Source organism: Anopheles funestus, chromosome 2RL (assembly GCF_943734845.2).
Source record: "Anopheles funestus chromosome 2RL, idAnoFuneDA-416_04, whole genome shotgun sequence".
In the NCBI taxonomy this organism is placed as follows: domain Eukaryota; kingdom Metazoa; phylum Arthropoda; class Insecta; order Diptera; family Culicidae; genus Anopheles; species Anopheles funestus.
Genome location: NC_064598.1, coordinates 4,030,989 through 4,045,572, shown reverse-complemented (window position 1 = coordinate 4,045,572; position 14,584 = coordinate 4,030,989). Strand labels below are relative to the sequence as shown.

At 37.9% G+C, this 14,584-nt stretch overlaps 1 protein-coding gene across 1 annotated transcript in view; it reads right to left on the bottom strand.

Annotated features, from left to right (window-relative positions):
• Positions 1–14,584, bottom strand: part of LOC125761607 (alpha-tocopherol transfer protein-like) — a 151,870-nt gene that overhangs the window by 36,426 nt on the left and 100,860 nt on the right. The gene's annotated exons all lie outside the window — the stretch shown is intronic.

The following is a 14,584-nucleotide window of genomic DNA, read 5'->3' as shown; positions in this document are numbered from 1 at the left end:
AAGAATGAGGCTAGGTGGGAAGTTAAAGGAAATGAGTTTGTATAATAATCCCTCATGCCAAACTGTGTCGAAAGCTTTTTCCAGGTCTAGCAGTACCAGACCAGTGGACTGTTTCTTTTGTCTCTTAGACTTTACAGTGTTTATTAGTCTATGTAGCTGGTGGGTAGTCGATAGTCCGCTTTGGAAACCAAATTGGAAATTAGGGATGATGTTGTGAGCTTTTAAATGTTTTTTAATCTCTTCCGCGATAATTTTTTCAAAAATTTTTCCTAAATTGCTTAATAAGCTTATCGGTCTGTAATTTGTTGGGTCACTAGCGTCTTTGTTAGGTTTAGGTATTGGAATTATTTTGGCTTTACTCCACTCCGCCGGAAAATAATTCAGTTTTAGACACGCATTTAGGATGAATGCAAGATAAATTATACCTTGCTTTGGTAACTTTTTTAAACATCTGTTATTTATGTTGTCAATGCCGACTGATTTTTTTGCCTTGAGATTTTTAAGAATTTTGATTATTTGTTTTGGCTTGATAAGCTGCACATCAGGTTTAGATGGTTGCAAATGAAATTTGTTGAATCTGTCGAGTGTTTTCCTCACTATGGGGGCTTTAGGGCTTTTAGCTGTTGCCGTAGTTAGGTTGGCATTTTCAAAATGCTTTTTAAGAGCATCACATTTTTCTGAGTTTGTTAATAGTGTTAACCCGTTTGTTTTAAATGGTGGTAAGATTTTAAGGCCTCCTTTCATTAGCTTAACAAATCTCCATAACCTTTTGTTGTCTGTTGTTGTGTTCATACTCTCAAGGTTCTTGCACCAAGCCTTGTTCCTTGCTAAAGATATTTCTTGTTTAATTTCATAGGTTAATTTTGCGTAGTCTGTTTTTAATTTGTTACACCATCTGTTTCTTTGCCATCTACGTCTTAGTTGATTTCTGTGTTTTATTTTTTGAAGAGTAGCTGCCGGGATAAACAGTTGGTACTGATCATGCTTACTAAGTGGGATAAATTTATTATGAGCGTTAGTTATAAGTTTTGAAAGATATGCAATTAATGTGTCTATTTGTTCTATTGTAATTATTTTGCTCTGGTCTAAATTTTGAGTATGGATGTTATTTGTAATGTATTTTTGGAATCCGGCCCAGTCTGCAAGGGAGTAATTTGCAATACCCTTGTCACTACGTATGTTCAGGTTGGATAGGGAAATTTTGAAAATTACTGGAAGGTGATCTGAAGTAAATTCTGTTATTGTATGCGGAGTAGTTATTTCGTGTAGGCTATTTGTAAGTATGATATCGATAGTGGAAGGGCTTCGATTGCTGTCGCTAGGGTAATATGTAGGATTGTCAGGATGATGTATGGAAAAATTACATTTTTGCACTAATTCAAAAAGGGTTTTTCCCATCCTGTTTGCTTTCTGGCAGTTCCAAAGTCTGTGCTTTGCATTGAAATCTCCGCAAAGGAAATAACTATTTTTGATATTGCATAATATCTTCAAGTCAGCCTTAAAACTCTCATGATCCTTGTTTGCTCCTGGGTTGTATACTGCTATTATACTTATTTTACCTCGGTCTGTTCTAATGTTTACCCCTATGGCTTCTAGTACTTTTAGGTTAAACGAGGGAAGTAATTCATGAGAAATGTTTTTCTTTAGTATTAAAGCTACTCCTCCTTTTGCGTTGTTCATTCTGTCTAATCTATGTATCACATAGTTGCAGTGGGAAAATGTCGTATTATTTTTTAAAAAGGTTTCGTTAACTGCTGCTACGTGGATATTTTTAGAATCCATGAAATGGAAAAATTCATAACTTTTGCCGATAATGCTGTTGGCATTCCAATATAATACTTTTATACTATCTTCATTTGCCATTTGAGAAACAATACTTTGCTGTAATCTGCACAATGACAGATATTAAATCTTTTTTTGTTGCGACATACGCTTAGTTGGGTGAATACGTCTTCGACTATTTGTCCTATTTCATCTAAATTTATGTTTAAATCTGGCTTGGAAGTAGTTGGGTTTGAGTTTAACGCATTTACATAATTTAATGGCTGTTTTACCAATTTAGGCGTGTTGGTCAACGATGGGAAATGATTCTCATTTAGGCGGAATTCTTTAGATTTCTTAACCGCTTGCTTACTATTTATAATACCCACACGAGTTGGACAACCCTGGAAACTAGCAGTGTGGTGGTTGCCGCAGTTTGCACAACACAGTTTAGCTTGCGCTATTCTCCCGTCAGGATCGGTGGTCGATTGGCTAAGTGGACACGTTTTAGATGTGTGTAATCCAGCACATTTTACGCACACTGTAGGTCGATTGCAGTTGGCATCACCGTGACCGTAACGTTGGCAGTTTTTACACTGCATAGGGCCGCTTGATGCTTTAAAGTATTCGAAGAATACTCTGTGGTGGTTAACAGCTCGGATATTTTTTAGTTCGCTGAGCGTTATAGAACCCTTCGCGAAATGCAGGAGATACAGCATCTGGTCGTCAAATCTCTTTTTTTTTACATGTAGCTTTTTTATGGCGATCGGTTTCACCTTAACTTCTTCTAGGGCTTCTTTGACTTCGTCCTCAGGATAGTCTGGGAGGCCAAAGATCACTATTTTCGTCGTTTTCTCTTCTTCTAGCTGGTGCGTGTGAAAGTGGGTATGTGTTCTGCGGAACTCGTCCACTACTTTACGGAAATCTTTTGCGTTTGTAGTACGCACTACAATACCTTTAACCGTTGCGTTAGTAGTGTAGTTCACCACACTAACTGCCGTAATCTTTTTGTGGACGTCGCCAACTGATGTACCGGTAACGACGATTGGTGGTATTTTTTCTGCTCTTGGAGCACTTTGTCTTATGGTGGTCGGAGGGGGGGAAGATCCTTCGTTGTCACTTAGTAGCTCATAAGTGTTGCTAGTAGCAATAGACATGTTGCTACTGGTAAGATTGTTGTTGGCTTTAGGAGGCCTGCCTCGACGTTTTTTCCCTGGGTCCATATCGGCGGACCGGGAAGGAGAACGCTTCCTTGCTCCAGTCGTAGTTGGATTTATTTCGTTAACACTTGGTGTAGCACTAACACGATCACGAAACTTTGCTTTGATTGTATGAACCAATATAGCACCGATAGTCTGATTCCGTCCGCACTGGGCAGAGGTTGGAGCAAGACTCAGGAATATTTTGTAATCAATCTAAAATCTACCCGAAAGACACAAGCAAAGTCAATCAATTACATTTTTTTAATTTGTAATTTATAAACGTAAATTTAACCATATTCCCACAACTGTGTGCTTTAAGAGAATATATTAAATATTGCAATTATTATTTTTTCCTCGAATTTCCATACAACTCAAATGAGCAGCAGCTAGATTATGGGATTATAGGAAGGTTTAGCAGCTCCGTTCCCACTCAAAATCGAAACAAATGACCCTCAATAGATAAAGTTGAAAGTTTATCCACTTCGCAAGACTTACCCTCGATTTGACGAAGATAGACGTAAACCGTGATCTCGATACAAACGAAAATAGAATAAGGAAATGGTGGAAATGCAAAATAGACCAAATAAAAAAAAAGCACACACACCAAACTTTTGTCATTAATCTAATTTTTTAGGCCCGAAATTCGCGAGTAAAAGCGAAAGGAAAGTAAAGAAATGCAACACAACCACGCTTTTCGTGAGTTTTCTGTAAACGGGAACGACAAAAATGGACGAACAATGTTTCGACTTGAGTGAAATAAAAATGGTCAAACGGGGTAAGATAATATGGGTATTGTTGCGCCACTTCCGTGGGTAAATTTTCTGGTTCCGTCCGTTCTTTCCTCCACAATCACAACAACCTTACCCGAGAGATGGTGTAGATTACGTTATGATTTCATTCCGTGGCCAATGAGAAAGTGTGCACATCTCGTGAACCGCTCCACAAACTCCGGTGGAAGGATTCAAGGATTTTCGGCCAGATAAAATAAATTATCCCACCACTTTGGTCGATCTTTTGTTCTAGGCCGCTTGTTTTCTCCTGCTCTTCCGCATCGGTCGTCCCTTTCTTCTTCCAATGCCAGCATCCTTTCCCTTGGTGCGTTAGCTATCGGGCTGTTGTGGAGCCATGGTAAAAGATTGCTGCCAGGCGACAGAGTTGACACTTGGTTTCGGCGAAAGGTCTATGATTTTGCTTTATCGCTGGATAAGCCGCTCGGAAAGCTAGATTTATGGCCGCTAATACCAATTATTCGACTTAGCGAAAGTCCGGCGACCGTATTCGTGTTTTTTTTTTTATAAACAACGGAAAAAGAGGTTCGAAAATAAAGCAACGCCATCTGTTTCTTAGCTAAACTTGTTTTTGTGCTTGCGTGGCAGGTTTTTGCTTTTCGATAACCGTGACGAATTTTTACACTTTTTTTCTGTTTCAGGTCGCATAACAATGTGAGCCACTTCAGAGTGTGCGTATGAGCAGCCCTAGATGGAGGTTTCGATTGTTCTGAGCTGCTGTCCAAGATAAAGTTTTAGCGAAGAAATCCAGCGCAGCACTAAAGTTATGAATAACTGCCGCCGTGTTTATTGGTCAGTCCCGACGAGAATGGTCCAAATGTAACCCCGTCACTACATTTTTTATTTTTTATTCTTTTTTTTATTAAAATCGTTATTTGAGTGAAAAGAAACTTATTTCAACCAATTCGCATTAAAATAAAACAAATTTTTAAATTTTGCTACACTGCTCAAAAATGAGGAAAATTTTACATTTTCTCAAACAGGGTATGGAACTTGGTTCCTCGAATAACTTCTGGCACAGACATCTGAGGGCATGGCCGTCCAAGAAGAAAATGTAGCCCTTGGTGTCATCTATCGACCACAGGCAAAGATTGGCGATCCGTTAGATACCGACCGAGTTATAGCCAAAACTTGGTGCAAAAATGAGCCTTATAAAATTTTCAAATTTTTAGAATTTTTTTAATTTTCTTTAATTTTTTATTCTTTTTTTTTATTTAAAACATTATTTGAGTGAAAAGAAGCTTATTTCAACCGATTGGCATTAAAATAAATCAATTTAATTTTTTTGCAAAATTTCTCAAAAAAATGGCAAGGGGTACCCCTTATGAAATTTTCGAGTTGAAATTTTTTTTTAAATTTTTTTCCGATTTTTTATTCTTTTTTGTGTTTAAAGCATTATTTGAGTGAAAAGAAACTTATTGCAACAAATTTGCATTAAAATATATCATATTTATAAATTTTGCTAAATTGCTGAAAAATGAGGAAAATTTTACATTTTCTCAAACAGGGTATGGAACTTGGTTCCTCGAATAATTTCTGGCACAGACATCTGAGGGGATGGCCGTCCAAGAAGAAAATGTAGCCATTGGTGCCATCTATCGACCACAGGTTAAAGATTGGCGATCCGTTAGATACCGACCGAGTTATAGCCAAAACTTGGTGCAAAAATGAGGAAAATTTTACATTTTCTCAAACAGGGTATGGAACTTGGTTCCTCGAATAACTTCTGGCACAGACATCTGAGGGGATGGCTGTCCAAGAAGAAAATGTAGCCATTGGTGCCATCTATCGACCACAGGTTAAAGATTGGCGATCCGTTGGATACCGACCGAGATATAGCCAAAACATGGTGCAAAAATGAGGAAAATTTTACATTTCATCAAACAGGGTATGGAACTTGGTTCTTCGAATAACTTCTGGCACAGACATCTGAGGGCATGGCCGTCCAAGAAGAAAATGTAGCCATTGGTGTCATCTATCGACCACAGGTTAAAGATTGGCGATCCGTTAGATACCGGCCGAGTTATAGCCAAAACTTGGTGCAAAAATGAGGAAAATTTTACATTTTCTCAAACAGGGTATGGAACTTGGTTCCTCGAATAACTTCTGGCACAGACATCTGAGGGCATGGCCGTCCAAGAAGAAAATGTAGCCATTGGTGCCATCTATCGACCACAGGCAAAGATTGGCGATCCGTTAGATACCGACCGAGTTATAGCCAAAACTTGGTGCAAAAATGAGCCTTATAAAATTTTCAAATTTTTAGAAAATTTTTTTAATTTTCTTTAATTTTTTATTCTTTTTTTTTATTTAAAACATTATTTGAGTGAAAAGAAGCTTATTTCAACCGATTGGCATTAAAATAAATCAATTTAATTTTTTTTTGCAAAATTTCTCAAAAAAATGGCAAAATTTCTCAAAAAAATGGCAAGGGGTACCCCTTATGAAATTTTCGAGTTGAAATTTTTTTTAAAATTTTTTTCCGATTTTTTATTCTTTTTTGTGTTTAAAGCATTATTTGAGTGAAAAGAAACTTATTGCAACAAATTTGCATTAAAATATATCATATTTATAAATTTTGCTAAATTGCTGAAAAATGAGGAAAATTTTACATTTTCTCAAACAGGGTATGGAACTTGGTTCCTCGAATAATTTCTGGCACAGACATCTGAGGGGATGGCCGTCCAAGAAGAAAATGTAGCCATTGGTGCCATCTATCGACCACAGGTTAAAGATTGGCGATCCGTTAGATACCGACCGAGTTATAGCCAAAACTTGGTGCAAAAATGAGGAAAATTTTACATTTTCTCAAACAGGGTATGGAACTTGGTTCCTCGAATAACTTCTGGCACAGACATCTGAGGGCATGGCCGTCCAAGAAGAAAATGTAGCCATTGGCGCCATCTATCGACCACAGGTTAAAGATTGGCGATCCGTTAGATACCGACCGAGTTATAGCCAAAACTTGGTGCAAAAATGAGGAAAATTTTACATTTTCTCAAACAGGGTATGGAACTTGGTTCCTCGAATAACTTCTGGCACAGACATCTGAGGGCATGGCCGTCCAAGAAGAAAATGTAGCCATTGGTGCCATCTATCGACCTCAGGCAAAGATTGGCGATCCGTTAGATACCGACCGAGTTATAGCCAAAACTTGGTGCAAAAATGAGCCTTATGAAATTTTCAAATTTTTAGAATTTTTTTAATTTTCTTAATTTTTTTATTCTTTTTTTATTTAAAACATTATTTGAGTGAAAAGAAGCTTATTTCAACCGATTGGCATTAAAATAAATCAATTTAATTTTTTTGCAAAATTTCTCAAAAAAATGGCAAGGGGTACCCCTTATGAAATTTTCGAGTTGAAATTTTTTTTAAAATTTTTTTCCGATTTTTTATTCTTTTTTGTGTTTAAAGCATTATTTGAGTGAAAAGAAACTTATTGCAACAATTTCGCATTAAAATATACCTTATTTATAAATTTTGCTAAGTTGCTGAAAAATTTGGAAAATTTTACATTTTCTCAAGCAGGGTATGGAACTTGGTTCCTCGAATAACTTCTAGCACAGACATCTGAGGGCATGGCCGTCCAAGAAGAAAATATAGCCATTGGTGCCATCTATCGACCACAGGCAAAGATTGGCGATCCGTTAGATACCGACCGAGTTATAGGCAAAACTTGGTGCAAAAATGAGGAAAATTTTACATTTTCTCAAACAGGGTATGGAACTTGGTTCCTCGAATAACTTCTGGCACAGACATCTGAGGGCATGGCTGTCCAAGAAGAAAATGTAGCCATTGGTGCCATCTATCGACCACAGGTTAAAGATTGGCGATCCGTTAGATACCGACCGAGTTATAGCCAAAACATGGTGCAAAAATGAGGAAAATTTTACATTTCATCAAACAGGGTATGGAACTTGGTTCCTCGAATAACTTCTGGCACAGACATCTGAGGGCATGGCCGTCCAAGAAGAAAATGTAGCCATTGGCGCCATCTATCGACCACAGGTTAAAGATTGGCGATCCGTTAGATACCGACCGAGTTATAGCCAAAACTTGGTGCAAAAATGAGGAAAATTTTACATTTTCTCAAACAGGGTATGGAACTTGGTTCCTCGAATAACTTCTGGCACAGACATCTGAGGGCATGGCCATCCAAGAAGAAAATGTAGCCATTGGTGCCATCTATCGACCACAGGCAAAGATTGGCGATCCGTTAGATACCGACCGAGTTATAGCCAAAACTTGGTGCAAAAATGAGCCTTATAAAATTTTCAAATTTTTAGAATTTTTTTAATTTTCTTTAATTTTTTATTCTTTTTTTTTATTTAAAACATTATTTGAGTGAAAAGAAGCTTATTTCAACCGATTGGCATTAAAATAAATCAATTTAATTTTTTTGCAAAATTTCTCAAAAAAATGGCAAGGGGTACCCCTTATGAAATTTTCGAGTTGAAATTTTTTTAAAAAATTTTTTCCGATTTTTTATTCTTTTTTGTGTTTAAAGCATTATTTGAGTGAAAAGAAACTTATTGCAACAATTTCGCATTAAAATATACCTTATTTATAAATTTTGCTAAGTTGCTGAAAAATTTGGAAAATTTTACATTTTCTCAAGCAGGGTATGGAACTTGGTTCCTCGAATAACTTCTAGCACAGACATCTGAGGGCATGGCCGTCCAAGAAGAAAATATAGCCATTGGTGCCATCTATCGACCACAGGCAAAGATTGGCGATCCGTTAGATACCGACCGAGTTATAGGCAAAACTTGGTGCAAAAATGTGGAAAATTTTACATTTTCTCAAACAGGGTATGGAACTTGGTTCCTCGAATAACTTCTGGCACAGACATCTGAGGGCATGGCCGTCCAAGAAGAAAATGTAGCCCTTGGTGTCATCTATCGACCACAGGCAAAGATTGGCGATCCGTTGGATACCGACCGAGTTATAGCCAAAACTTGGTGCAAAAATGAGGAAAATTTTACATTTTCTCAAACAGGGTATGGAACTTGGTTCCTCGAATAACTTCTAGCACAGACATCTGAGGGCATGGCCATCCAAGAAGAAAATGTAGCCATTGGTGCCATCTATCGACCACAGGTTAAAGATTGGCGATTCGTTGGATACTGACCGACATATAGCCAAAAATTGGTGCAAAAATGAGGAAAATTTTACATTTTCTCAAACAGGGTATGGAACTTGGTTCCACGAATAACTTCTGGCACAGACATCTGAGGGCATGGCCGTCCAAGAAGAAAATGTAGCCATTGGTGCCATCTATCGACCACAGGTTAAAGATTGGCGATCCGTTAGATACCGACCGAGTTATAGGCAAAACTTGGTGCAAAAATGAGGAAAATTTTACATTTTCTCAAACAGGGTATGGAACTTGGTTCCTCGAATAACTTCTGGCACAGACATCTGAGGGGATGGCTGTCCAAGAAGAAAATGTAGCCATTGGTGCCATCTATCGACCACAGGTTAAAGATTGGCGATCCGTTAGATACCTTCCGAGATATAGCCAAAACTTGGTGCAAAAATGAGGAAAATTTTACATTTCATCAAACAGGGTATGGAACTTGGTTCCTCGAATAACTTCTGGCACAGACATCTGAGGGCATGGCCGTCCAAGAAGAAAATGTAGCCATTGGCGCCATCTATCGACCACAGGTTAAAGATTGGCGATCCGTTAGATACCGACCGAGTTATAGCCAAAACTTGGTGCAAAAATGAGGAAAATTTTACATTTTCTCAAACAGGGTATGGAACTTGGTTCCTCGAATAACTTCTGGCACAGACATCTGAGGGCATGGCTGTCCAAGAAGAAAATGTAGCCATTGGTGCCATCTATCGACCACAGGTTAAAGATTGGCGATCCGTTGGATACCGTCCGAGATATAGCCAAAACTTGGTGCAAAAATGAGGAAAATTTTACATTTTCTCAAACAGGGTATGGAACTTGGTTCTTCGAATAACTTCTGGCACAGACATCTGAGGGCATGGCCGTCCAAGAAGAAAATGTAGCCATTTTTTTTTATTTAAAACATTATTTGAGTGAAAAGAAACTTATTTCAACCGATTGGCATTAAAATAAATCAATTTAATTTTTTTTGCAAAATTTCTCAAAAAAATGGCAAGGGGTAAGCCTTATGAAATTTTCGAGTTAAATTTTTTTTTTAAATTTTTTTCCGATTTTTTATTCTTTTTTGTGTTTAAAGCATTATTTGAATGAAAAGAAACTTATTGCAACAAATTCGCATTAAAATATATCATATTTACAAATTTTGGTAAATTGCTGAAAAATGTGGAAAATTTTACATTTTCTCAAACAGGGTATGGAACTTGGTTCCTCGAATAACTTCTGGCACAGAAATCTGAGGGCATGGCCGTCCAAGAAGAAAATGTAGCCATTGGTGCCATCTATCGACCACAGGTTAAAGATTGGCGATCCGTTAGATACCGACCGAGATATAGCCAAAACTTGGTGCAAAAATGAGGAAAATTTTACATTTTCTCAAACAGGGTATGGAACTTGGTTCCTCGAATAACTTCTGGCACAGACATCTGAGGGCATGGCCGTCCAAGAAGAAAATGTAGCCATTGGTGCCATCTATCGACCACAGGCAAAGATTGGCGATCCGTTAGATACCGACCGAGTTATAGCCAAAACTTGGTGCAAAAATGAGCCTTATGAAATTTTCAAATTTTTAGAATTTGTTTTTTATTTTCTTACATTTTTATTTTTTTTTATTTAAAACATTATTCGAGTGAAAAGAAACTTATTTCAATCGATTGGCATTAAAATAAATCAATTTAATTTTTTTTGCAAAATTTCTCAAAAAAATGGCAAGGGGTACCCCTTATGAAATTTTCGAGTTAAAATTTTTTTTTTTAATTTATTTCCGATTTTTTATTCTTTTTTGTGTTTAAAGCATTATTTGAGTGAAAAGAAACTTATTGCAACAAATTCGCATTAAAATATATCATATTTACAAATTTTGGTAAATTGCTGAAAAATGTGAAAAATTTTACATTTTCTCAAACAGGGTATGGAACTTGGTTCCTCGAATAACTTCTGGCACAGAAATCTGAGGGCATGGCCATCCAAGAAGAAAATGTAGCCATTGGTGCCATCTATCGACCACAGGTTAAAGATTGGCGATCCGTTAGATACCTTCCGAGATATAGCCAAAACTTGGTGCAAAAATGAGGAAAATTTTACATTTTCTCAAACAGGGTATGGAACTTGGTTCCTCGAATAACTTCTGGCACAGACATCTGAGGGCATGGCCGTCCAAGAAGAAAATGTAGCCATTGGTGTCATCTATCGACCACAGGTTAAAGATTGGCGATCCGTTAGATACCGACCGAGTTATAGCCAAAAATTTTTCTTAAATTTTCAAAAATGAGCCTTATTAGATTGACAAATTTATAGATTTTTAACATTTTTTTATTATGTTTTATTCTTTTTTTAATTTAAAGGAATTTTTTAGTGAAAAGAAACTTATATCAACTATTTCGTATTAGAATAAATCAATTTATGAAATTTTGATAAGTTTCCAAAAAAATGCTAAGGCTATAGCCCGTAGCCGGAGTTTCGCGTTCGCAAACGCGACAATTGCTAAGCGTTTAGTGACGAGGTAAGCTTGAAATGACGGGGTAGGAATCGCGAAAAAAAGACATATTAATATGCACGAGAAAACACTTAAATAGTTATCCGAGCTCATTGTAATCAAATTCAATTATTATTATTATTCAATTAATGCTTCTACAATAGTTAACAAATGATCTGTTTCCATAATTTCAATGGTTACGAAAGGTTATTGAAAAAGTGCAAACGCAGCTTAATTTAGTTTAAAACGATAAAATTTTATTTCATAAACTCATCACCAAAAGCCAATCTATATCGGTCAGCACACTTACGAACAAAGTGATGTAACAGAATGGGAAGAAAATGTAAATGGTTCAGTGGTACATTTTTGCCCTAAGGAAAAAAAAATAAACATTATTGACCCATGAATCCTTACCTCCCAAAACACAGTGAATCGATTTCGAAGCCAAAAAGCCACAATAAACGATCGAAGCGAAACAAAAACCAGTACAAGAAGGCAAATTTGCATGCAGAAAAAGATCGTCACTACAACGGCACGGGTCAGTTGGTAGACGAGCGTTGCCCAAAATCAATAAACTTTTAGAGCAAAAAGGATTCGGTCCTTCCACTCATTCGGATAGGTCGCAAAGTGTTATGCTGTCCATCGCCCTTCGTGCGTTTGTTTGCATTGCGTCGGATTGCGTACGTACCTGAAGATCGTACAGGAAAGCGCAGAAAGTCCTGAAGAGTGTAAAATGCTGATTAACTAACTCCCAGGCCAGCCCATAAAAGGGTTTAGGCGCGGTGCTAAATATTGCGTGTATCTGTTTTTTAAAGGATTCTCTAAGAGGAAAAGCACCCAAGCGTAAGTGTTTCGTTTTTGTGTTCATCTTTCACTTCCATGAAAGAGATTCGTCCGAAGGCGGATTTTGCCAACGCCGGACAATTTGCTGTTTGGTCGAGATTGGTCGATTAACAGATTTCCTGTTCGGTACTTTGCTTTGCAACTGTGTGCGGGAAACATCACAAAAAAAGGTTGTCGGCCCTTCGGGACCATTACCGTCTTCAGTATGGTGTGGCACAATAAATATTAATTATCTATTCTGTTTGTAGCAATTTTGGGTCAAACCAAATTAAAAAAAAAATGGACATTATATTAGGCGGGTGGAATAGAAATCAATTTAAAGGTAGTGAATCCTTCCCAACATAAAAAATCTTATCAGATTCATTGTCGAAATGTACAGTTTAATAAAACAAATGTGACAACACAGAAATAACACATTGGTAAATTGATGAAATTTAGAAAATCTGAAGATTTCAGATAATAAATTCCTTTTTCAAGGAATCAAGATCGAGAGAATATTGCTAAAGACTAAAATATCCTAATTTCCTATATTGATCAAAGTTGACCTGAATAGAGATGCAAACGATAAGAGTACAACAATTTTTAAATCGTACCCATCGCAAAGCACGTATCCGATTGCTCCTGATGGTGTGTCTTGTATCGACTAATACTATCGGTAGGAATAACGAACCGAGCACGGCTAAGAAACGGGAAAATATTCAAATGAACTCATCCATCGTGCTTTGTACCTTTCCCGCTTTGTGCTAATTTTCCTTCCAAATCCGTACGTGAAATGAATTTTTGTACCAACCTTCAATGTACTGTTAATCTCTCCCTGAACCTTCAGTATAGTCTCCTGCGGAGATTCAAAGTGAGTTTGTTTTTTTTTCTCTTCACTATTTTAGGGATTGCGCTATGGCGTGTGCTGAAAAAGACAAGTACAATAAATAGGAGAAAAAATAACACTTTGCACCTAAGTGAGAAATAATTGAAAACGTGATCAAATTGGAGAATTAACAAATCCTCAAGATTTATAATTAAACATTACCGGAAGCGTCACCGAAAGTTGAAACAAAATTGCATCGAAAAAACGAAAACATAAAAGCTTCAACTAGTATTTAGGCTTCCGTTGGATGGACTTTTGCCTCGACACAATGCAATAGAGAAGATATTGATAACAAACAAAAGAGCGCAACCGGAGGGAAAAAACAGCTTCTTGTGCATTTTCCGCTGGTTCCAGATTCGACCGTCGGGGAATTTCGCAGCACGGCAGAGCACGATGTGGCAGAGCAAAAATGCTTCGCTAGCTGCCGGACGGGTTTCGAAATCTGTTGTCACGTTGGCAGCTTCACTGTCCTGTGTAGTGTCCGAGTGTCCGGGACCATGTCACAAATGCATGCTCGACGGGTTCTCCCTTTTCATTCCTTTAGCTTATTGCGGCTCAACCCATTCTTGCACAACTGTGTATTCATGTTTGTGCGCTGGAAATGTAGCAAGAACGTAACGAAAGCAAAAAACATGGCAAAGAAACACCAAATTCGAACCCAGAAGGAAGTGACAGCAAATGGTAACATTTTACTGGTGTTGGAATTTGTGGAACAAACCAAAAAATCGGGAAAACTTTCAAAGCACGAAGAAGCACTAGATGTGACGAAAAGTTTCAAAAGTACCCGTAAAAAACGTAGGCAACAAACAGAGAGTGAGAGAGAGAGAGAATAAAAACACACCGAAGCATTAAACAACGGTAGCAAAACAAGCACACAAGCAATCAAACATCGGAGCCACGGTGCAAATGGGAAGATAAAACAGAACGGCTTCAAATGAGCTGAATTTGGCGAATGGAATGGCAAACTTGCAACTCGAACCACGCGTGCCCATGATGACGGCGCGGTCATCCCGAACTTCCAGCATCAGCGTTTGTGTAAGCACACGATGGAAAGAAAAGCTGCTTGCACAAAATCAAAACCACCCGTTTCTCGGTTCCTTGCTTCGATGGTAGGCACCATGATGATGGTAAATGAAAAACGTGTTCCTGGGAACTAGCAGCCACGGTTTCCCTGCCTCCCGTGTAAACTGTGACGGTTGGGCGACAAAACATAACAATCTAGTGCCCGGATTGAGGGCAAACCAGTAGCAAACTGCAGCAGTAGCATCGTAAGCGTTGGTCAGCATTTATTTTTTCTGTTTGTTTTTTAAGACATAGGAAGGGAAGGCAGAGGAGGAAGTGGTTGGGAAAGATGAATCCATGCACCGGACACTAATCGGTGTCGAGTGAAAACAGCACCAGCACTGTGAGTGGGCAAGAAGCTGGCATGTAGGATGTTCGGTAAGAAAGCGTATGTTGTTATGAGCAAACGTCGGATGGTGATGATGGAAATCGGAACGAACGAAACCGAAA